This window comes from Lepus europaeus, chromosome 14 (assembly GCF_033115175.1).
Source record: "Lepus europaeus isolate LE1 chromosome 14, mLepTim1.pri, whole genome shotgun sequence".
NCBI classification, from domain to species: Eukaryota; Metazoa; Chordata; class Mammalia; order Lagomorpha; family Leporidae; genus Lepus; species Lepus europaeus.
In genome coordinates, this window is record NC_084840.1 from 79915836 (window position 1) to 79941500 (window position 25665).

Consider the following 25665-nt stretch of genomic DNA (forward strand, 5'->3'; position numbering starts at 1 on the left):
AAAGATTTCTAATTGGGGACGTGATTGTTATAGTATATAACAACACGAGAAAACACCTCTGAAAAGTTTAGGCTAGTTAGTGAACATTGAGAAGTGATTACTCCAGGGAAAAACTCAGCATTGAGGCATTTCATTCAAAGTTCATGCATTTTGAAGTTCATGTATTAAGGTTCACGAATATAGATATTTGTCATTTGGAAATATTAAGATAACAGAAAAGTAAGAAAAAATTATATGGCTGAGGAGCTGGTGCTGTAGTGCAGCGGGTTAAAGCCCTGGCCTGCAGTGCCAGCATCCCATGTGGGTGCTGGTTCTAGTCCCGGCTGCACCTCTTCTGATCCAGCTCTCAGCTATGGCCTGGAAAGCAGTAGAAGATGGCCCAGGTCCTTGGGCCGCTGCACCCACGTTGGAGACCTGGAAGAAGCTCCTGGCTCCTGGCTTCAGAACGGCACAGCTCCGGCTGGTGTGGCCTTCTGGGGAGTGAACCAGCGAATGGAAGACCTCTCTGTCTCTACCTCTGTCTGTAACTCTGTCTTTCAAATAAATAAAATCAATCTTAAAAAAAAAAGAAAAAAGAATATGAAAATTTATTAATATGTGATGTGCATTGCAGGCAAACATAATACAGTGAAATAATGGCATGGAGAAAATACTACATATTTTAAGCCAACTGTGGTTTTTTCTCTTCTTTAAGTAAAAACCTTTGTCAATTGACTCAAACTACTACATTAGACTGTGGACCGTGAAGTCTTTAATCTTTATTGATGTCATAGCATGGCTGTCAGCTTCTGAACCAGTTAGTTTATTGTTGTTTTTTGGAATTTATGTGTCATTTTGGACTAATGTCAGTATTTGCTTATGGATAATACCTCTGATTTACTTATAGATATCTGTGAGCATTTTATATGAAGTGTTTGAAATGATATCCTTTTTCTTTTGAAATAAATCTCTGTCCACACAATAAAACAAGGGATTTCAGTAGCTTTTAATCCCTCATTTTGAAGAATAAAGAGCTAACACACACAAAAAAAATTGGGGATTTCATTAACTAGCATGAAGTAACTAACTAAACTAGTTACTTTACACCCAGCACAAATATTGGTGTTTAATTGTTGCATTCCAAAAAATAGCTCCCAAAGAGAACGATCCAACATGGGAAGTGGGAGACACAGCAGACTTATAGAATAGCAGATGTCCTAAATAGCACTCTGGCCTCAGAATCAGCCCTTAAGGCATTCAGATCTGGCTGAAGAGCCCATGACAGTATTTTAGGCATGGAAAGCCAAGACACTATGGGGGGAAAAAAAGAAGACCTAAATGAAAGATCTCAGCGAGTGTGATCCCAGTGGAAAGAAGGGGGCCATCAAGGTAGGAGGTACCTTTCTCTGAAGGGAGGAGAGAACTTCCACTTTGACTATGACCCTGTCAGAATCAGATTGAAGTCAGCGAACCCTAAAGGTTTCCATAGCCTCGGCAACTCATGACTAGAGCCTAGGGAGATTACTGAAGCCATAAACAAGAGTGTTAAATTGTTAAATCAACATCAAGAGTCACTGTGTACTTGCATCCCATGTGGGATCTGTGCTTAATGGGTTGTCCAATGTGAAGTAATGCTATAGCTAGTACTGAAACAGTATTTTTACACTTTGTGTTTCTGTGTGGGTGCAAACTGATGAAATCTTTACTTAATATATACTGAATCGATCTCGTGTATATAAAGATAATTGAAAATGGAAAAACAAAACTTGGTGTTAAATTGGAAATTATATATAGAAAAAGAAAATTAATCAATTTTTAAAAAAATATATCATGTAGGATCTCTGTGCTTAATGTGCTGTACACTGTGAGTTAATGCTTTGACTGGTACTCCAACAGTATTTTTCACTTTGTGTTGCTATGTGAGGGCAAACTGTTGAAATCTTTACTTTATATATACTCAACTAATTTTCTGTATATAAAGAGAATTGAAAATGAATCTTGATGTGAATGGAAGGGGAGAGCGAGTGGGAAAGGGGACGGTTGCGGGTGGGAGGGAAGTTATGGGGGGGGAAGCCATTGTAATCCATAAGCTGTACTTTGGAAATTTATATTCATTAAATAAAAGATAAAAAAAATAGCTCTCAAGACTAACATGGCCAATTTTCCTAATGTTCTTTAACAATGGTCTCAGAACCCCTTTACTCTATTGAGAATCTTAGAGGATTGTGGAATTCTGAATTATGTGAGTTATAGCTCTATATCTTGAGCATTTTTAAAATTAAAATTGATAAAATTTAAATTATTAATTGGTTTATTTTAAATTCTTAATAAATGAATTGATTACTAACTTTTAAAAAAAGGGAATTCATCTTCTGAACTTTTATGTGAGAATAAATGTATTGTTTCACATCTTTAAAAATTTCTTTTAGTGACAAGCATTTTGTCATAGTGGATAAAGCTGCCATCTGTAACAATGGCAACCCATGTAGGTGATGGTTTATGTCCTGGCTGCTCCACTTCCCATCCAGCTCCCTGTCTAGAAGAAGCAATGGAAGACAGCCCACCCACCTGTCTGGCTCCTCATTTCAGTCTAGACCAACAATGCCTGTTGTGGCCATCTGGGAGAGTGAACCAGCAGATGAAAAATTTCTCTGTCTCTTTCTCTCTTTCTCTCTCCCTCTCTCTCTCTCCCTCTGTCTCTGTCTCTCCCTATGTCTCTGTAACTCTGACTTCAAATAACTAAATAAATCTTAGAAATAATTAAATATCAAATGCTTGGGCCCTGCACCCCATGGGAGACCAGGATAAGCACCTGGCTCCTGCCATCGGATCAGCGCGGTGCGCCGGCCGCAGCGCGCCTACCATGGTGGCCATTGGAGGGTGAACCAACGGCAAAAAAGGAAGACCTTTCTCTCTGTCTCTCTCTCTCACTGTCCACTCTGCCTGTAAAAAAAAAGAAATAATTAAATATCATATTTAATATATGATTTCTTAGAATGTTGCTGAATTCTCTGAATCCTATGTACTCTTGGACTCATTCTGTTGAAGTACTTGTGCTGGATGAAATATATGAAAAGAAATTTCAGCTTCACCCAGATATGTATTTGGAAAAGGAAAACTATTACAATACTCTTCATGTATACAGATTTAGGAACATATTGATACTTCCCTGCCTCCCACACTCCCATGCTCCCTCCTCCTTCCTTTCTTATTCTTTCTTTTCATTATTGCAATGATATATTTTCATTTTATTTTACACTCATAAGGTTAACCCTATACTAAGCAAAGAGTTCAACAAATAGTAAGAAGAAAAAAATCATTATTTTCATTAATTACCTGATCTTAGGTATTTTGTGACACCAACAGAAAATTAGCAAAAATAAATCTAAAACATTAGCTAAAAGAAAATTCACACTTACACCATCACCAGTGATGCCGTAAATCCAAGTATGTAGGTACCAGGGAATACAGAGTCACTATTACAGTGACAATTTTTCAAATTTCTGTCTCTTATAGTTTATATCTCAAATCTTTTTTTTTATCTAGTTAGACAGTGAGAGAGAGAGAGACAGAGACAGAGAGGAAGGTCTTCCCTCCGTTGATTCAGCCCCCAAATGGCCACCACGGCCAGAGCACTGTGCTGATCCGAAGCCAGGAGCCAGGTGCTTCTTCCTGGTCTCCTATGCGGGTGCAGGGCCCAAGCACCTGGGCCATCCTCCACTGCCTTCCCAGGCCACAGCAGAGAGCTGGACTGGAAGAGGAGCAACCGAATCCAGCGCCCCAACCGGAACCAGAACCCTGGGTGCTGGTGCCTCAGGTGTAGAATTAGCCTAGTGAGCCGTGGCACTGGCCTCAAATCTTTCAAAAATATAATTTGCTTATTTTGTTTATTTGATAGGCAAAAAGACAGAGACAGACATACACAGATCTCCAATTCTCTAGTTCATTCTTCAAATTATCACATCAGCCCAGGCTGAGAACAGCCAGAAGCTGAAAATTTGATCCATGTTCTCCCACATGTGTGTCAGGGACCCAACTACTAGAGCTGTAATCTGCTGCCTCCAAGGTGTGCATTATCAGAAAGCTACAATCAAGAGTGAAGCCAAGACTTGAACCCAGATGCTCCAATATGGGATGCAGGCATTCCAAGCAACACCTTAACTGTTGTGCCAAATATCAGCATGAAAAGCTTAACATTTATTGGCAGCAAATATTTTCTAATGTTTTTCTTGATGTTACAGGATCATGATTTCTTCTATTTAACAAAAATTTTCCTAAATACTAATTTGAGTAACCTGAGGCTTTCTGTTACATTCTTTCAAGAAAAAAATGTTTTTCTATGACAAATGATTAGATAAGACTAGAACTCAATCATGCAAGGGCTTCTCCCAATGATAATTATTGTAGTTTAGTCTCCATAAATGCATTATGCATATCTCCTATTCCATAACAACAAAAGATGTATATTAAAAACTACTGTATTTTACTACTACAATAAAGAATTTATTAGATGATATCAGCACTTGTTTTATTTTACTGTGATGATGATGAGAAACACAAGTGATTACTATAATCATTTTGTGTCAGTGTTTGGCTTTGTGTTAAATCATTGCTTCTGCACAATCTCAATGGTAAAAGAAGGCAACTGACTTCTCAGTATATTTATTTTAAAAAGCACTTTTTGCCATGCAGAGTTCCTGCAAAATCTCGGGGATAACACACCACTACTCCAAAGTAATTCCATTAAGAATGCAACTCATATATAAAAACATCACTTTATGATAAATATTTCAAGATGACATGACTTTTATAAAAATAAATAATTATCCAAGCTGGGACTAGAAATATAAACACAAAATTATCTTTATCTATTAAATTATGTGATTCTGTAACTGATGTAATTGAGAACATGCCAAAAGAGCTTCACTGATGTTCTTTCAACATTTAAAAAATGTATGATAACCCTGTTCCATCAACTCATCCAGAGACTATTTAGAAAGGAATAATCTTGAGTTTATTTTATGAAGCCAAAAATCTATGGGTTGTGGAATGTAAAGTCTTAATTTTCCACATCTACACCCATTGCTAGTTTCCTTCCACACCAACTTTTGGTTGGGCATGAGTCTCGCTCTAGCCTATGGGTCAGCAGTCAACACACAACAAGAATGGACTTGTGTAAGTGCACACTCTTTCTCAAAACATACACAATGCCAATCGGATGTCCTAGCCCCAGGAGGATGAGATGGGTGGAGAACTGGTTGTCTCAGCTAAGTACATTCAAGACCAGCCAGATCCCAGCTCACCCACAAGCTAGCCACAGATGAATCCACCCACCAGCTGAGATCAGCCAATTCCAGTTCAGACCAGCAGAATTTCTCAGAATACCTATAAACTCGTGATTACAGAAATAGACAAATATAAAGTTGTTGGTTTTTCAGATGCACCATTACCCAGCAGCACAACATGAAAGAATGACCTACTTAAGACTCAATTAAGTCACCAGCTGGAAGAAAGCACCCTCATTGTTAGGATGCTATCCTTCAGGGTTGCAGTTAATGCTTTTAAACCAGAGGGCCATATTTTCTGCCACCTCCCCCAGACCATAACTAAATGGATCTAGGAGCAATGAGAAGAGTGAACAATTTTCAAAAAAAAAATTGCTTCCCTTTCTTGTGATCTTGAACCCAGCAGGTTTGGAGATCCTGGTGACTGGTTATAGAAGGGTACAACTCTTGCCTAATGGCCCCTCCTCAGCTGCAGCCCTTTTCTGGACAATAGCAACCACAACCTTCTTCTGCACCCTATTAGACATTTGGAAGTGGAAATAACTCCCTGATAATCCTGGCTTCTCTTCCTTCTTGTCCTTTTATTTGTTTCCCTTAACCCTACCCATACCTTTACAAAGCTTCCACTTTATTACCATCTGCCTTATAACCCCGTGTAAAAGTGATAGCAGGTTTACACATAGTCCTGACAGATAGAGCCTATGAAACAATGCTATTAATCTGGATGTAGGAAAAACAAAGATTCAAATGTTTGACATCATTGAATGCAATTTGATAGTGCAATAATGGAAAGGAATTTGGATAGAATTATGCTCTATCTGCACAATTAAAATGGCTGTTGTTGTTTTATCGGTTTGTTTTGTGTTTTGTTTTAGCACTCACACATAAGCAGGATGTGAATGTTATGAAGTTTCACCTCTTGGCCACATAGTTCATGCTAACACTAAGGTTTTTTTCTACTTCATTTCTCAACTTGTTGATCATAAATATATCCCAAATTTCAGAAATTGGCTTCCAAAGTTCTCTAAGCTTCCACATGTTGGACCATTTTATACATTTCCAAAGCACCTAAGATTGAGCCTAACACTTAGTTATACAAGTGAATAAATAAATGAGTCAAGTATTTGGCTCTCAGAGTTCAAAATGATGTTTTAAAATTGTAATATCATCTGTAGACTACAAATCCTTTAGTTGTCTAGGCTTTCTTCCTTCTTTGATATATCATGTAAACACACACCGGTACAGATCCTGAAATAGTCTGGGTGATCAAAAGCTGACTATTGAGATTCTCATGGCCATCTTTGGTTCAACCTTTTCTCTTTCTCTCCCTTTTCTAAACTTTACTTTTTCTTTCATTATTTCTTTCTTCCTTTCCCATTTTTTGTTTGTCTTTTATAATGGAATTACCTAATTCTTTACATGGTCCTCATGTCTTCATTACTACTAATCCCAAGATGTAAAAATCCCTTAAAAATTCCTACAAAACCAAAAACTTGAGGATGTTGCAGGTTGTATAACTTAATAAAAACCTGGTGAAAACAGTACAGATAGCACAACTACTCATTTGAAGTTGATTATTACGTGAACTTAGAGCTAAAGTTCCCTGATAACTTTGTGGGGTTTTGCTAATGAAATTTCTTCTTCAAACAGCAAAACATTTCATATACTTTCGGGATCGTTCCACTCTCTACTCTTCAAATGACTATTTTTTTCTTCTCTCAGGACAAACCTGCATTTCTTTTTGAACTGATCAAAGTAAGTGAAAATTTTTTCTTTCATTATTTTTCAAAGCAGAATCTTAAAGAGGTGGCCACATAAAAGATAAAATTTAAAAATAGAAACTTTCTAACTAAAGCCACTTTTGAAACCAAAAGCCACCTTTCTTATAGAAATCACAACCTTAGTCTGGACATTAAAATAATCTGAAATAATATTTTGCTTGAAATAACATTTTTACTGCTATTCGATCAGTTTTGAACACATTTGTGGGTAGCACATACCTTAAACTTCCTGGCTTTTCTCAATGTCTGCAAAGAATTACCTTCAGGGCATGTCAGACATAAATAAGGAAGAGAAGAAGGAGCATTCCAGGCACAGATGTGTGCCTGGAAAGGTCGGTACATATGTGTGCTATGTATCTATGCTGAAAAAAAAAAAAAACAATGATTTCATGTAGGCAGTGAGGTATCTTAAAACAGGTAGGTCTCAGTAATTTTAATGAGGGAGAAAAATGAGGCCAACACTCTTTAAGGGAAAGGTGCTTTTTATAAAGAGGACTCTTCAGATCTAACATCGGTGAGAAGCTCCTGTTCTGCCTTAGTAGACAGTCCTTTGTCTTCTACTTAAAGCTCCTGCGTGCCACAGGTCTCTGTTCCAAATTTCCAACTCACGTCTAGCCAACTCATCCTTCTATGACATCTAATTATTACTAAACACTTTTGCCAAGTAAATTTCTCTGCATCCTTCTCTGTAAACAACATCTAAATGAAATCTACATTTTTCTGTTTGGTTGATGTCAAATGAAGTAAATCTTTGTAAGAAAATGAATGGAAGTGTCAGAGAGTTCTTTCTAATTTTTCCCATGTTTCACGGTTGACCCTTTGCTTCTGACACATTAGACAAACTATTTCTCAAACGTAATACCCTCTAAATAGTTGGTTTCCTTTCCTCCTTTATTTTTGTTTTTACATATTTATTTATTTATTTGAAAGTGAGTTACATAGAGAGAGAAGGAAGAGAAGAGAGACAGAGAGAGGTCTTCCATCTGCTGGGTAACTCCTCAATTGGCAGCAATGATTGGGGCTACGCTGATCTGAAGCCAGGAGCCAGGAGTTTCTTCCCGGTCTCCCGCACAGGTGCAGGGGCCCAAGAACTCAGGCCATATTCCACTGCTTTCCCAGGCCATAGCAGAGAGCTGAGTCAGAAATGGAGCAGCCCGGGACTTGAACCGGCATCCATATGGGATGCCAGCACTGCAGGCAGTGGCTTTACCGGCTATGCTGCAGCAATGGCCCCTCCTTCTTCTTTTTAAAAATTTATCCATTACTCTTCCATTCAGTAAGCATATACTCCTATTATAGCTTTACAATCTTCATTTTATCAAATTTACAAACTTCAAAATACTTCCTAGCTAAACAAGCAGTAAAACAGTATGTTTGGCTATGCTGATGAATTCGAACCAATAAGCTGAGGTTGAGACCTCTCAGAAAATGATTTAACCACTTATTGTACATCGGCAGCTATTTGTTTAGTTGCCAGCTTTCTTTCCAGAAAATTCTTACTTTGTCACATTCCAATTAAACTGTAACTAAGCTTGGCTACATAGTGTAAACCACACATATATAGAAAAGATTTGCAGTTATACCAGGAAATGTGTTTTGAGCATTTGACTCAGTTTATGAAAATACTTTGTTAGAGAATTGGCTTGAGACTCTAATCTGTGAATTAGAAAAAATAATAAATATGTGGAGAAGTTATTATAAGCATTAGTACAAGTATGTATATACCAGTTGTACATATTCTTATATTCAATAAGCTTAGTAGTATGCCATCTGATTATATAATGCTGTAATTGTAACTAATTAATATATTTTAGTCATTCTGATGTATTAATAACCACACAGCAGCAATTTGGCAGCAAAGGGAATCAGGAATAACAGGTTTTTATCATCTTCTTATAAATTTTGTTGCTTGTTTGCCTCATGTTTGTATCTCTAAGAAAGCCAGTATAACCCATGAGTTTAAAACCTAGATTGTCTCCTGCGAGAAATCTTTTTGCAGTTCCCATGGCCTGTGTGTATAACCAAGTCAGATTAAAAACCTCTTCTCTTTACTATCTCAAAGACTGATGACTCTCATTCTGATAAACAATATTTATTTAGAAAATATTAAATATGGCAAGGCAATATAATTTATAATCTTTTTATTTTTTATGAAATGACTTCCCACAGAATAAATAAAGAACTACATTAAGCTTGTTTTGTAATATTTATGACCCAAGACAGCTTCTTAGTACAATATGCAAAACAGTCAATTACTCTTTTTTCTTAAATATATATATATAAATATATATATATAATATATATATATATAAATATATATAGCTCATGTATTTTTATATATATATGTGTGTCTTACTTTGCCCTGATTATCCTAAGACTGGTTTTTCAGAATAACAAAAAAAAACAAATAATATTTCTGTGCTACAAATGCAGCATCTCAGTCTCTCTTTTTAAATAACAGCAATTGTTCTACAAGAGATATTTACAGAGTTAGATGTTCTTATCTCTTCTCTCTTGGTAATAATGAGCCCACTCACACATGCAGTCAGAAGTATTTTATTTATTTATTATTTTTACTTATTTGGAAGGGAGAAGGCAGAGGAGAGAGAGACTGATCTTCCATCTGCTGGTTCACTCCTGCAACAACCAGAATTGGTTAGGCTGAAGACACGAGCCTGAAACTCCATCCAGGTACTCACATGAGTAGCAAGGACTCAATTACTCGATCCATCACTTCCTGGCTCGCACAGTGAATATGAGTATGAAGGTGGAATTCATTGCAGAGCTGGGACATGAACTCAGGTATTTGCATATGGAATACAAGAATCCCATATGGCTTAACTGCAGAAACATTTAGTTTAAAATTCAACTTACTCAGCAGAAAGCACTTTTACTCTTTTCTCTCCTGTCTCCTTATCTTACTTTGCCTAATTCTTTCCTCCACGTCCTTGTTTTTTTCCTACTATTTTTTCTTACCTTTTCCTCCATCTTCACAATCATCAGCCATACTGATCTTGATTTTCCTGTTTATCATGATCAGTCTTCTACACAACCTATATTTTCTATAACACTTTGAAATAATTTTATTATATTCTATTATGCAAATATATCTAGTTTATTTCACTCTTTTCTGATATTAATATGTGCTTGAATTTTCAAAGATGATGCATAATTTTAATCTAGATAATCAAGTGGAAATTAAACCATTAGCAGGGGCTGGCGCTGTGGTGCAGTGGGTTAACATCCTGGCCTGAAGCGCCGGCATCCCTTATGGACACCGGTTCAAGTCCTGGCTGCTCCACTTCGAACCAGCTCTCTCCTATGGCCTGGGAAAGCAGTAGAAGATGGCCCAAGTCACTGGACCCCTGCACCCATGTGGGAGACCCAGAAGAAGCTCCTGATTCCTGGCTTTGGAACAGCGCAGCTCCTGCCATTGAGGCCAATTGGAGAGTGAACCATCGGATGGAAGATATCTCTCTCTCTCTCTCTCTCTCTCTTTGCCTCTCCTTTCTCTGTGTTACCATGACTTGCAAATAAATAAATCTTTAAAAAAAGAAAAGAAACCATTAGCAGTTTTTCCTCTCTTTGTGTTATCTTTAAAGCTTTATAACTTCATTCAATGTCTATTTCTACTTGGTACCATCATGAAATTCAAGATGCCTTTGTATATGAAGCAATATAATTTTTCAGTTGATATGTTATCAATTTTTATCTCTCCAGTTGCTTTTTCAATGTCTCACAATTATATTTCATAGCTACTTAGATCTACTCAGGCACCCAAATACCAACTTCTTGATAGTTTTATAATCTCATACATACACAGACACTAGTCCATGATTTTTTGTGACTTCATTTTACTTAATCATCAAAATTTTATGAAGTACTTTCTGTATCTTATGCAAGGCATAATTCAAAAAATATGATTAGAGGTTTCTAGAATTGAAAGTAATAACAAAAATAGCAATAAAATAATAATATTAACTAACTTAACAACTGCTACATATCAAAAAGTGTTCAGCACACTTGGCATGCATTCATTATTGACTGATGACAGACAGAAAACTATAAATCTGTATATACTTATTATCATTTTGCCATTTTTTAAATATTTAATTATATTTATTTGAGTGGCAAAGTTAGAGAGAGAGAGATCTGGTCACCTCAAATGGCCACATGACTAGAGCTGGTCCAGACTGAAGCCAGGAGCAAGGAGTTTCCTCCAGTCTCCCACATGGGTACAGGGGCTCATACTCTCAGACTATACTCTGTTGCTTTCCCGGATGTATTAGCAGGGAGCTGGATTGGAATTGGAGCAGCCTTGACTCAAATTGGCACCCATATGGGATCCAGAGCCACAAGCAGCAGCTTAACTGACTATGCAATAGCACTGGCCCCTCATTCTGTCATAAAATAATCTGTAATTTTTCTCAGATCACATATTCTTTCAAGTGAAGAATTAGGGTTGGATCTCAGAAGTTTGGTTCTAGGTCTGTGCTTAACATGATTAAGCATGTACGCAACTCAGTGAAAAACTGGAGAATAATTCACTATCAAATGCAATATTGCTGCTGTTTTATATTGTGTGCCATAGGAAAAGGGATGTAAAGTAGTTGAGATATCAGATAGAGGAGATTAGAGAATCATCTATGCAGGATGAGTCAATATATAGGAAGTTCAAGACCTTCCTAGAATGAAGTCAGGAAGTGACTTCACATTACCGGTGTTTGCTTGATATTCCCATATTGTCAGTGGGCATCCAGGATGTCTACTGATATGATCAACTTTGCAGGAAAAATATGTATAGTCCTACAGAGGTTCTAAAAAAACTTTCAAATTCTTTTTATTTTTTATTTTATTTTTTATTTGACAGATAGAGTAAGACAGTGAGAGAGACAGAGAGAAAGGTCTTCCTTCAGTTGGTTCACCCCCCAAATGGCTGCTATGGCCGGAACTACGCAGATCTGAAGCCAGCAGCCAGGTATTTCCTCCTGGTCTCCCATGCGGGTGCAGGGGCCCAAGCACTTGGGCCATCCTCCACTGCCTTTCCAGGTCACAGCAGAGAGCTGGACTGGAAGAGGAGCAATCGGGACTAGAACTCAGTGCCCATATGGGATGCCAGCGCTGCAGGCAGAGGATTAACCAAGTGAGCCACGGCACTGGCTCCAACAACTTCAAATTATTATATTTTTTTTGAAAGGCAGAGTGGACAGTGAGAGAGAGAGAGATTGAGATAGAGAGAAAGGTCTTCCTTTTTCCGTTTGTTCACCCCCAAATGGCCGCTGCGGTGGGTGAACTGCAGCCAGCGTACCACGCTGATCTGAAGACCGGAGCCAGGTGATTCTCCTGGTCTCCCATAGGGTGCAGGGCCCAAGCACTTGGACCATCCTCCACTGCAATCCCTGGCCACAACAGAGAGCTGGACTGGAAGAGGAGTAACCGGGATAGAATCTGGCACCCTGACCAAGACTAGAACCTGGTGTACCGGCGCCGCAGGCAGAGGATTAGCCTATTTGTGATCGCTTGTAGAGGGAATTTTTGTGCATTTTACAATAGTTACAATACCTTTCAGAATTCTAGAATATACAGATATCAGTTTAGTTATGTATGTTAACTGAGATGATGCTACAAAATAAAAACAAAGCCTACAACATAAAATGTGATTTTCTTGCCAACCAGGAAAGAAGTTCCTTGAACTGAAAAATAATGCTAGTCCTATCAGTAAATTTGATTCTGCATGAATTTTTCAAGTCTGCCAGTCACTTTCCAGGCTCTGAGCAGCAGCTGATGGTTAGATGGAGATTTTATTGTTTCCCTGGATCTTGTTTCCATAAAGGATGCCTTTTCTTCCATGTCATAATTGTAAGTTACTTTTCAAAAATATGTCTTTATCAAAATTTACTCTTGATAAGTTTTGCCAGTCATGGGGAGCGATTGTGAGATAATTATCATTTCCAGGGTGCTTGCATTTCATTTGCACAATGTACTATTTTGGAAACTTTGACATCCTGAAGACTCCACTTAGAAAACCATCCTAGTGTATTATTTAGTACATTAGTAATTTATCACTAATTGCTATTCTTTAAAAAGAAAAACAAACAAATGAAAACAAACAAATTCTTACATGTCTGATAAAGTTGGGTTTTTTTAACACTGATTCTTATTATAAATCTCTGTATCATTTAATTTTGGAAAATTTTATAACTACAAATCGTTTTTGCTAGGAAAAAAGTGCCAAATAATATGGAAAGAAATTCATTTTTAGCAAATTTTCCATAACTGAGACAACTCCCAACTTTCATTTTAAAGGCCTTTCTAATAACATCAATTTTGTTTAATGTAATAATTTTGAACATGCACATTATAAAGGGAAAGTAAGGAAGGTTCACATTTTGTGACTTGCCTAGATAACAAAACACACTCAGATTTACAAAACTGGCACACCCAGCCTGAGTGCGTCTAGACTGAATGTATTCTTCTCTATGTACTCCATTCTAAAGAGAGACCGCTTAATACACCCAAACTGTACTTTCATCAGTTTCTAATGATATCTTCACCCCAATGTATGCAGTATTAGCTTTCTGAATGTTTCAAAACATGTGGGATTAAATTGCTTTTGATTTTGATAAAATATTTAGGAAGTAAATAGAATATTCTATCATTACTAACCTTTTAATATTTGTCCTGTTTCCATTATCTATTCTCTTAAATAAATATTTTCATAATTATCACATTTATCTCTGTTAGTATCATGGATTTGTTCTAAATACTAATAAAATTTATTTCCATGTCAACTTAGGTAAACCAAGTCCTTCTGTCTTTTTCTGTATTTTTCTACAAAATAGATGTCTCACTTTCAGAGGTTGAAAATAATTCTATTATTCTATTATTACATCTATCTTGATGTAAATTTTTGCTTTGTTTTTTATAAATAAAGAAATTTTGGAAAAAAAATTACACATTCCCTCACACAGTGTTCCAACTGTACATCACAACCACAAATTTTTATCATAAATTTAAATAGTTGCAGAGTGTTATTTCCTATCTGCAGATATGAAAATTTCATGTGAGAAGCAGAGATCTTAAATTCACTGATTCACATCAAAGAGTTTTCTACAGCCAAGGTTGGACAAGGCAAAAGCCAGGAGCCCAGAACTTTCAACCCAGGTATCCCAAATGGGTTTCAAGTACTTAAGTCACTGGAAACATCATCTGCTGTTCAGTGCTCTAATCAAGGACCCTCCAGAAGTTGTCACTCAGCAATTCAAATATCATGCAAATCCAAAAAGATTAGCCCAAAAGCATAGGAGCTATCAATTATTTCTCACTGGTAAGATGAGTGACATTATTAGTGTGAGATAGTGTACAGTAAGGAGAAAAATACAAGTATTTGCTGTCTGAGAAGCCTGGTCTTTAATGCCATCCAAAACCATCTTAGTCCTATGGGCTTTTTCTGAAAGCATTTTGGCACCTAAACTTGCATCCACAATGGGATGTTCCTACCAAAAGAACCCTTCTTTGACTGCATGCCAAAACTGGTGGCAGAGAATTAAGCTACAAGAACAAATTTTATATGATTCAGTATGTGTCTCCTTGGAACAATATGCATGCATTTCAAAATTTTATTGCAATAACAATTTAATAGCAAGGCGAGAGAGGTATACTAGCTAGGTTTACTTCAAAGACTCCATGGACAACTAAATGAATAGATAAGTAATTTTCGTGCAGAAAAAAGTTAAAATCTATGCAAATAAGGGGCTTCAAAAACTTCATGGAAATATATGCATGAATTTGAAAATATTTTGTGCCATATTAAATTTTTCAATTCCATTTTTAACAAGATTTTTGGAATCATAATGACTAAAATTAAATGATTTCATTATAATGGTTAAATGTACCCTTAATAATTATATATGCTGATTCAGAAATAAGATTTGGTTTTCTCTTTTTAAAATTTAATTGTACATATTTATGGAGTACAGCATGATAACACAATATATGTGTTCAATGTGTGAAGATCAAATGGGCTAACCAGCAATACTATATTCTTAAACATTTAAAAACATTTTTTATTAAAACTTAATGACAGTATGACGATACCTCAGAAATCTGGAGAACATCATGTTAAGTGAAATAAGCCAGACACAGAAAGATAAATATTGTATGTTCCACCTCCTATGTGGAAAGTAAAAAAAAAAAAAATGTCACTATATGATTTTTTAAATATCCTTGTATGTTTATATTTGCATGCATTTATACATTTAGATATATTTACATCTTTCAATGTTGCTTATATATGTACATACACACACACACACACACAGAGTATATTTTTTCTCTCATCCCCCTCTAAACGCCATAACCATGAAAGCCAAGTTTTTGAGGTTAGATTGCAAAATTGGAATGCAGGCTTCAGTAGCTTATTTAAAAGCTGTGTGCTAGTGTCACTTCCATTTCTTTGATCATACTCACAAGATCATCAATATGATGTAGTTACCCACATGATTAGGGATGACATAATGCAAAGAGGAATGAACACTCGGCTAAGGAGGAAATAATGTTTTAATGTTGCAGATGCGGCAAGTTAAGTTGCTAAAGAAAATGCACAAGGTGCTGAAGAAGAGGGAACTAGGGCCAAAGCAGGGGCCTTGTGAACTCAGCATCACTCCATGTGTAAGGAGGGAGCTCTGTGCCCCGCTGCCTCTTAAATTCAAGAAGACCAGAAAAATCTGCAGGTGGTACCTTGGATGGAAGAGAAACCACAGGATAGGAATAATATCTATGTGAGTGATTTCCTCATAGCTGGCTGAAGATGGTAGAGGGCACCAACTCTGGGAAGAAAGCAGAAAGCAGCCAATGGCCATTTCCAAGGGCACACCATTTACAAGACATATGTGTTTAAGTTGAAGGAAAATCTACGCTTTATCTCTTCCAACGTCATGTATGAGAGGGTCTCACATTTAAACCTGAGAGGCAATTACGTGGTGAGAGCACTTTCCCTGGACAGGTGTCTATATTCTCTGCTCATTGAAATCAGGAGCAGTTGAATGTAGCTGAGAGGGGGAAACTCGGGTAGATATGAGAAGCTGTGTATATTTTTGCAGAGTGGATAAACTGTTAGTGGTTCAATGACTTTGGAACACAATTTGCGAAACTGCTGTAGGGGACAGATAAGTAAATGTTGATTGATTCATTGAAGGATGCTGGCTGCAGCTGAAGCAAATGACTGGAAAGGTGCACTCCAGAGTTCTATTTCATGTTCCACACCTAATTTGCTGCTCCTGAGGCAAGCGATTTCAATTCAGCATACCTCACATTCTTCCTTATAGAAATTTCACCTCATTTATTAGTAAGGTTTAAGCCGGCTGAAGCACACCTTGTGTAAGAACAAGGTGATATTGGCAATTGGTAGAAAAAATTTGATAAAGAGGTCAAGTGAACAATGGCAGTAAAGGTTGTATTTAGCCTGCAATACTATAAGCTGAATATTGATAGCCATTACTGCACTATGAAATCCATAGTAATTTTGGCAGGCATTAAAATCTAAATGTCCTGTGGGAAGAGTTTCCTCTAGGATCGAGGTCTTAATCTATTGATCCATGATTTTTAAAAATGCGTATTTGTTTGAGAGATAGAGATAGAGAGGCAGTGGAAGAAACACACACACACACACACATATGCACATGATGGGGGTGGGAAGGAAGAGAAAGGCAGAGAGAGAGGGAAAGAGAGATGAAGGAAGGAAGAGGGTGAGGAAGGGAGGAAGGAAAAGAAATATGGAGATATCCCATCAGTTGTTCACTCCCCATATGCCAACAATTGCCCTGGACTGGGACTGGAGGCAGTGCCAGGAACTCAGTGTAGTAAACATCTTCCATCTGGGTAACAGGACCCCAATTATTTTAGCAGTCATTGCTGCCTCCCAAGGTCTGCATTAGCAGGAAGCTGGAGTTCTGGAACCAGAGCTGGGAATTGAGTCCAGACACTCCAGTGAGAAACGTGAAATTGTATCTGACATATTAACCCTTAGGCCAAAACAACCGCCTGGAATAAACTTTTCTAATAGCGACATCATCTACTTTTATTTTGTTCAGAGAACTTCACAAAGGCCAAACTTTGGTATCCTGGTCAGTATAATCAAATATCTTCTCTATAAAGCATTATGGTGATACAGTTTTTCTATAATTTACTCAAATCTTAGCCACTAAGAATAAAAGCCTCTAAGTAATCACGTGGTAGTCAAGATATCTGATGGCTCTTCCATGCTGCAAAACATCCACAGGCATTTGGTTCATTAAGTATTGGATCAGCCTCCGAAGAAGTAAAAAATGTTTTGACTCTTCCCTTGCCTACTCTCAGTCCCCATGCTTAGCCAGGCAGTTTGGTCACTGAATTCAATTGTCCCCAAAATGGTACAATCTCTTTTTGACCACTTTCTGGGCAATAATCAAAACCCATTGGAGGGCATGGGAATTCTGCATATCGGTTAAGGCACTACTTGGGACGTTGGCATCCGTATCAGATTACATAGGTTAAAACCTGGCTCTGCTTCTGATCCCGGCTTCCTGGGAGGCAGCAGATGATGGCCAAACTATCTGGATCCCTGTCTACCACATGGGAGACCCAGATTAAGTGTCCAGATTGTGGCTTCAGCCTTACCCAGTCCACACTGGAAGTGGACAACCCAATGAAAGATGTATCTCTCTCTCTCTCTCTCTCATTTCCTCTTTCCTACCCTCCCTCTTTCTCTTTCTTCTATATCTGTCTTTCAAAAAGCAACAAATATTAAAAAATTAAAGATGAAAATGGGAAAAATCCAAGTGGAATTCTAGCACACTCATGTCTGCCATGGTGCAGCCTTCTCTCACTAAGAGACACCCCAGACCAGGCTGGTTCATTCACTTTTGGGTGGGAAGCCTGGACAAAATGACGCCTGAGAATTTCATACTTAACTCTAATCCAGTCATTTGGATTCTCTGGGTGTATCCACTCCTCCTTAAAATCCATAAATTGAAGCCCTAACTATAAATGTCATGGTATTTGGAAATGGAACTTTTCAAAGGCAATTAGATTTAGATGAGGTCATGAATGCAGGGCCTCCCAATGTGATTAGTGCCCTATAAAAAGACACATTGTAAAGCCCTCTCTTGGGGCAGATGTGGCGGCATAGCAGGATAAGCCACTACTTCTTGACACTGCCATCCCATATTAGAGTGCTGGTTTGAGTCCCAGCTGATCATTTCTGATCCTGTTCTCTGTTAATGTGCTTGGGAAGGGAGGAAAAGATGACCCAAGTTCATGGGCCCCTTGATACTCTTATGGAAGACCAGGATGGAATTCCTGGATCCTGGCTTTGGCCTGGCCCAGCCTAGTAGTTAAGGCCATTTGGGTAGTGAACCAGTAAATGTAAGATCTCTTTATTTATCTTCCTCTCTGGCTGTCAATCTGCCTTTTGAATAAATAAATATTTTAAAAACAAGAAAAAGAAAGACTACACTTTCTCTCCATGAAATGAGGCACAGAAAGACAGTAGGCAACTGCAAGGCAGGAAGAGGGCCCTTAGCAGAATCTGATCTTGCTGGCACTTGATCTAGGACTTCCAGCCTGAGGTATTGTGAGAAAATAAATATCTATTGTTTAAGTCACCTGATCTTTGGGCTTTTTACATTTTTATTTATATAAATACACCATATGTCACATATATCATACAATGCTGACAATAACCATGCTTCTGTCCCTCAATTAATCTCTCCTTTTTCCTTTCTTTCTTTCCTTTTTTCTTTAATTTTTGCAATAACATACATTCAAGTTATCTTGTAATCATAGGCTTATTGTACCAAAAAAAAATAAAATAAAACAAAATGAAAATAAAAACCACTGACTACAGATCCCCAGGAATATAGACAAGGACAATAAACAATAATTGAATCATAATATGTCAGTTTCATCCTCATACTTTTTTCTGTATTCCACATTAACTTCAACATACCAGAGAAAACATATATTTGTCTTTTGGGTATTGGCTTGTTTCACTAAGCATAATGACCTCCATTTGCATCAATTTTGCTGCAAAAGACAGGATTTCATTCTGTGTAGTATCCCATTGTATAAGATGTTTTGGTGTGTGAAATCAACTGCCTAAAATCACATGCCTAAAATCATATTAACTGTCTAAAATCACAATCTCCTTGAATAATGACCATTTTTTCATGTGCTTCTTGCCAACCTCAGAGCACCCAAAGGAAGGCAAACAAAGAACTCTGTAAATTTTATAAAAAATATCTTTGTCCTTTTGTAATTGACCATTCCTGAAAAAATTCTGGATATGACAGATAGGCAAAGAATGAACAACTGGTGAATTTTATAGCTCCTGAACAATCTTGGCAGCTCAGAATAAAATAATTTAGATCCTAGGATATGTGGAGAGGGGGACAATAATGATCATCTTTCCTTGAAGTAGCACTTCCCAACTACTAACATTCAAAGTTAACTTACTGCTGAAAGAGCACCCCCAACCTGGGAGTCTGACTGTGATTTCATTGCAGTTTCTCTTGGCATCATAAGAAGTCTATTGGATTATCAAGAAAGGAGGCCAGATACTGCAACTCCCAAAACAACTGTGGGTACCTCTAGGTTTTTTTCCCACCCTAACTCCCGTAGCTATCTCTCAGTCATCCTGTGGGGCAGATATGCACTGCCTGGTTTGTGGCAAGAGCAAACTGTTTGGAACAGCACCTTTAGATGTCCTCTCATCTCAAACACTAGGACTAGACTTTGTCATTAGGACTGGGCTGGAGGCCCACAGTGGCAGCAAGGTGCCATGCCCTCAACAACCTAGGTTCCAGTGGATATCACATTGATTATGAAAAACACTTCCTTTCCAAGGGTGTCACATACACCCTATGACTCTATTTTTGTGGAATCCAGGCAATCATTTACTTGTTTCCCCTAAAAATGGTGATTTTTTCATTTTAGAGTTTATTACAGTAGATCTTCAAACGTTGAGAAAAACTCCATGCAGTCTTCAGATGACTACGGAGGTCTCTCAAACATGAAGATTCCCTTGACAATTGAGAAGAGCTTCCCAGAGTTATCTGTCTCTTCAAGATCATTATCACTAAAATGAAAGTCACCCAACAAGAACAGGTGCTAAGATATATCTTCTGTCTTCAAGAGAAGTGTTCAGTGACACACCACATCAGCCCAGGAAGGCATAAATGACAGTCTCCACTCACTAGCCCGAGTTGCACAGATCTTATCACTACCCTATATGTCATTCTTATGGGCCAAAGTGGAATTTGTAGAATCATCAATTCACCCTCCTCTTCTCAGATAAATGTCTCATGCAATGTGGAAACATCCATACAGAAACCTAGTGAGAGAGTCACCTGACATTCTACAGAGAAACCTGATGGTTCATGGCAGAATTGGCAACCATCTCTTGCAGAATCAGCCAGTAATTATTTCAGATTTTGCATGCTGCAAGAGCTCTGTCATAACATCTGTCATTATAGTACAAGAGCAGGCATGGAAAACACATACATAAAGAAATGGCACATGCAATAGTTTACCAACTTCTGGGTCATGACATTTTCTTAGCTGGTTGTATCCAGGACTTTGGAGTGAGAGGGTGGGGTTATGGTTTAGGTCATCACTGCAGATTTATCTTATTCTGAAGCTTGGAGTCTTATTGTTAGCAGACAAAATAAAATTCTATGAAAGGAAAAGTGAGAATATTTGGCCCCTAACTCTGTTGATCAAGTTAATTATATGGGCCAAAAATGCAGTAATTGCATAGGGAAATTCACCATTATTTGGAAGCAATAGTTCTGCTATTGGGTATCTCCAATTTTAGTATATCTTGTGAGCAGAGACACTGATTGCCCTGTATCTCTGTATTTTCAAGGGCATTTGAACAACAAACAGTATGAAATGTCTCCATGAAGGAGACACCTTCCACGTTTCCATCAATAGAACATGGTATCTGCACTTTCAAGTTCTTATTAAAGATCTGAGTTCTCTAAGCTGAGAACTTCTGTCCTACAACATCATTCCTTGAATGCACATATTCATCCATCTGGGCCTAATTTCATTCTCCTGTGGGACTTAGGGAGCAAGTCGCATTAACTTACTTGACTTGATATTCAAACTGGTTGCCATCCTTGGAGTAACAAAATCCTTTGTCTCTCATTCAGAAGTCTCTTGTCTTCTGACAGCATCTGCAACACTGGATGGTCTAACATACTGATTATATGTGGGGTAGAATGTTAAATTATTGAGCCAGCTTTGTGGTATAGTAAGTAAGGCTGCTGCCTATGATACCAGCAACCCATATTGGTACCAGTCTGAATCCTGGCAACCCCACCTCTCATCCAGCTCCCTGCTATTGGCCTGGGAAAGCAGCTTTAGATAGCCCAACTATTGGGCTTCTGCTACCCATGATGGAGACCTGGATAAAGAAGTGGGCTCCTGGCTTTGGCCTGGCCCAATCCTGGCTGATGCAGCCATTTGTAGAGTGAACCAGCAGATGGAAGATCTCTCTCTCCCTCTGTCTCTTTAACTCTGACATTCAAGTAAATAAATAAATAAATGTTTAAAAAATCTTAAACTTTCTAGCGCTTGACAGTCCCAGTGGAAGCTAAACTGGGTTTGTATCTTCAGAACAGCCACATGGCTGAATGTACATGAATTTAAATTGACATTGGACTTTGAAAAATTCAGATGAACATCTTTATAAAAATGCAAAGTGATATGCATTTAGGTTCTTTGTATTTTAAAAATCCTTCATTTTAAAAATCAGTATCTTCATGTAATAAATGAAAAATCACTCTAATCATCCAAAAGGCGCTTCAGGGAGAATTCAAAATATGGGAGCGATATTCACATCATAATTTACTTTATTATGATGTATGAACTAATACAACAGTCACATAGACATAAACATTCCATGGAGGGGATAGAGAAAGAAAATATATATATTCTCAATGAAGAAAGTTGATAGCAGGGCTGGAGCAAGACATTAACTTCAGTCACTGCAGAGATTTCCTTTCCTTTCAATAACCTCAAATGCAGTTATTCTGCCATTTAATGTCATTATTTTTATTCCGATGGATTATTCATCTTATAAATCAATTAGTTTGACTAATTGTTTTTTCATTGCATTTGATTTTGTTCAAGTTACTCAGAAGTTCATTGGTGCATCTCTCTTTTTAATCTCTCTATTTTTTCCATTCATTTTTTTCTCAATAACTTCATTGGGACTTGCAAAGCAAGTAGCACACTTCATTAAAACAGAGTTTTGGCACAAAAAGCAAATGTTTTATTTAGGGTGGGAAATTTGCAACTGTTCATAGAGCCTTTTTGCTGCTTAACTATGTTAGGAAGGTTAGTGTTAGCCTCTTGATCAGAATGAGATAAATTTATAGCAAGAAGCCATATCCCAGCTGTGGAGTCACAGGAAGAAGTGGGGCTTCAGCAGCCTCATGTATCCAGCATGCCCTGCTACAAAGCCACTCTACATATAGGAATATTCAAAGTGAAGTTAAATCAGGAGGTTCCTTTTATTATTTATTTATTTATTTGAGAGTCAGGGAGACAGAGATGGAGAGAGACAGACAGAGATTTCACATCTGCTGGCTCGTTCCTTAAATGCTCACCATGGCCAAGGCTGGGTCAAGTTGAAGCCAGGAACCAAGAATTCAATCCTTGTCGTCCAAGCATTTTCAGCAGGGACTTAAGGACTTGAGCCATCACCTGTTGCCTTTGAGGTTGTACATTAGAAAGAAGATTGAATTGGCAACAGAGATGGAGGACTTGAACCCAGGTATTCTAACACAGAACAAGGAGTCCAGAGTAGCATCTTAACCACTGTGTCAAATGCCCACCACAACGAGGGAATTTTCTACACAAATATAGCATCACAACAAGTTTTGTAGATTTTTCACCTACAAAATTGAATGTTTTCTTCATTTTTAAAAAAGATTTATTTTGGGGGCCATCACTGTGATGTAGTAGGTTAAGCATCTGCCTGTGCTGCCAGTAACCCATAGGGGCACCGGTTTGAGTCCAGGCTTTTCCACTTCTGATCAAGCTCCCCACAGATGGCCTTGGAAAGCAGTAGATGGCCCAAGTGCTTGGGGCCCTGAACCTGCGTGGGAGACATGGAAGAATCTCCTGGCTCCTGGCTTCAGATTGGCTCAACTCTGGCCATTATGGCCATTTGAGGAGTAGAAGACTTCTTTCTGTTTCTGTCTCTCTCTGTCTCTCTCTCTCTATCTCTGTAAGTATGCCTCTCAAGTAAATACATAAATATTAAAAAAGCAGATTAATTTCATTTATTTGAAAGGTAGAATTACAGAGAGGGGGATAGACACACAGAGAGAAATCTTACATCTGCTGGTTCACTCCCCAAATGATAGCAATGGCCAGGGCTGGGCCATTACAAATCTAGGAGCTTCTTCCAGATCTCCTACATGGATATAGTGACCTAAGGACTTGGGTCATCCTCTGCTGCTTTCCCGGGTGCATTATCAGGGATCTAGATCAGAAGTGGGACAGTCAGGAATTGAAACTGCACACAAATGAGATTCAAGAGTCACTATCGGTGGCTTTACTCACCCAGTTTTCTTCTTTTAAGACAGTCTGCAGCTCCCACTAGAACAGCCTTAACCTGAGACTGAATATATAAAACAAAAACAGACCATACATGAGAATAAAATTTTAATCAGCAAACATTGAAATTATCACCCAATGTGGCCATGATTTGGTTAGTAATTGATATCTTCCTTAATTTTTGCCTTTTATTTCCAACTTAGGATAATGCAGAGGAAGCCAAATAGGCTCCTCTAGCCAGTCCCATCAGACACCTCAAATGTTATTCTCTTACTATATATTCTCAGTATTAACATCCTCTACTCAGATTACAATTGAAGCCATCCCCTTTTCCACTATGACACCTTAGACACTTTTTATTCTCCTGCCTGCCTTTGAGACCATCCAATACAAGTGATGGTGACTAATTCCTGTGCTGCATCAAGCTCAGAATAAGAAGCCGTTTCTTTTCTCATCTGGTTGGTCTTCTTTTATTTTCCTATAACATAACAGGAGGTATATCTGTGTTACTAGTGAGTTCATGATGAAACCACTCAATAACTGAAGACTGAGTAATTGGATGCTTAAAATACAGGTTATTGAAAATTAGTAAAAATCCGTGTTTCTCTCTTATATTGTTTTATTTGAATACTCTAACAAGAATAGACACTAAAAGTAAAATGTGATAATTAGTAAGTCATCATTAGTAGGCAATATTTTGACATTGTTATTGGTAGGTTCAAAAGGCTCAAAGTGTTTTGATGCTTCACATTATGAAAATCATCAGTAGTTTTTCTACACAGTCTAGTTTCTATTCCTTAAAAAAATAGAAGAAAAAAAGAAGAGAAAGAGGGCCAGTCCTGTGGTGCAGCGGATTAAAGCTCTGCCTGAAGCACCAGCATCCCATATGGGCACTGGTTCAAGGCTCAGGTGCTCCTCTTCCGATCCTGCTCTCTACTATTGGCCTGGGATAGCAGTAGAAGATGAACCAAGTCCTTGGACTCCTGCATCCACGTGGGAGACCCAGAAGAAGCTGCTGGCTCCTGGCTTCGGATCAGCATAGCTCCAGTCATTGAGGCCATCTAGGGCATAAGCCAGCGGATGGAAGACCTCTCTTTCTGTCTCTACCTCTCTCTGTAACTCTGTGTTTCAAAGAAATAAAACAAATCTTTTAAAAAAAGAAAGTAAAGAGAGAGTGATGGAGGAAGGAAGGAAGGAAGGAAGGAAGGAAGGAAGGAAGGAAAGGAGGGAGGAAGGGAGGAATCAAACCTGGTTAAACATTGTCAAAAGGAAAAGATGCAATATGCAACAGCAAGTTAAATTTGGATATGAAGACAAACTAGTATGGCATAAACTATACCTTTTAAATATATACACCTTATAAATAGTGTGGGATTTAAATATATACACCTTTTAAATAGTATAGCATTGTCCTTAGGACAATGTTTTACCAGAATTTTGTCCAGAACCTTTTCTAGAGAAGTAATCATCATGCAAGTTGTGCCTTATAAAAGATAATTTCCAATTCAATTAAATTGAATTTCCAATTCCAAGAATTTTATCACAAAGAAGATTTTTTACCAAATTCTCTTATTCTTTACAAATAAGTTTTACAGTTATTCATGCAGCAATCTAAAATAAAACCAGAAAAGATTTGTTTCTCCTTGTATTTGGAAAGATACTGTAAAATCAACAATTTTTTTTCTTTTTTTAACTTTAATTTATATAAATTTGCAAAGTACAACTTTTGGATTATAACGGCTTTTTCTCCCCATAAACTCCCTCCCACCTGCAACCATCCCATCTCCCACTCCCTCTCCCATCTCATTCACATTCACATCAAGATTCATTTTCAATTATCTTTATATAAAGAAGATCGATTTAGTATATACTAAGTAAATATTTCAGCTATTTGCACCCACACAGAAATACAAAGTATACAGTACTGTTTGAGTACTAGTTATACCGTTAATTCACATAGTACAACACATTAAGGACAGAAGTTCTACATGGGGAATAAGTGCACAGTGACT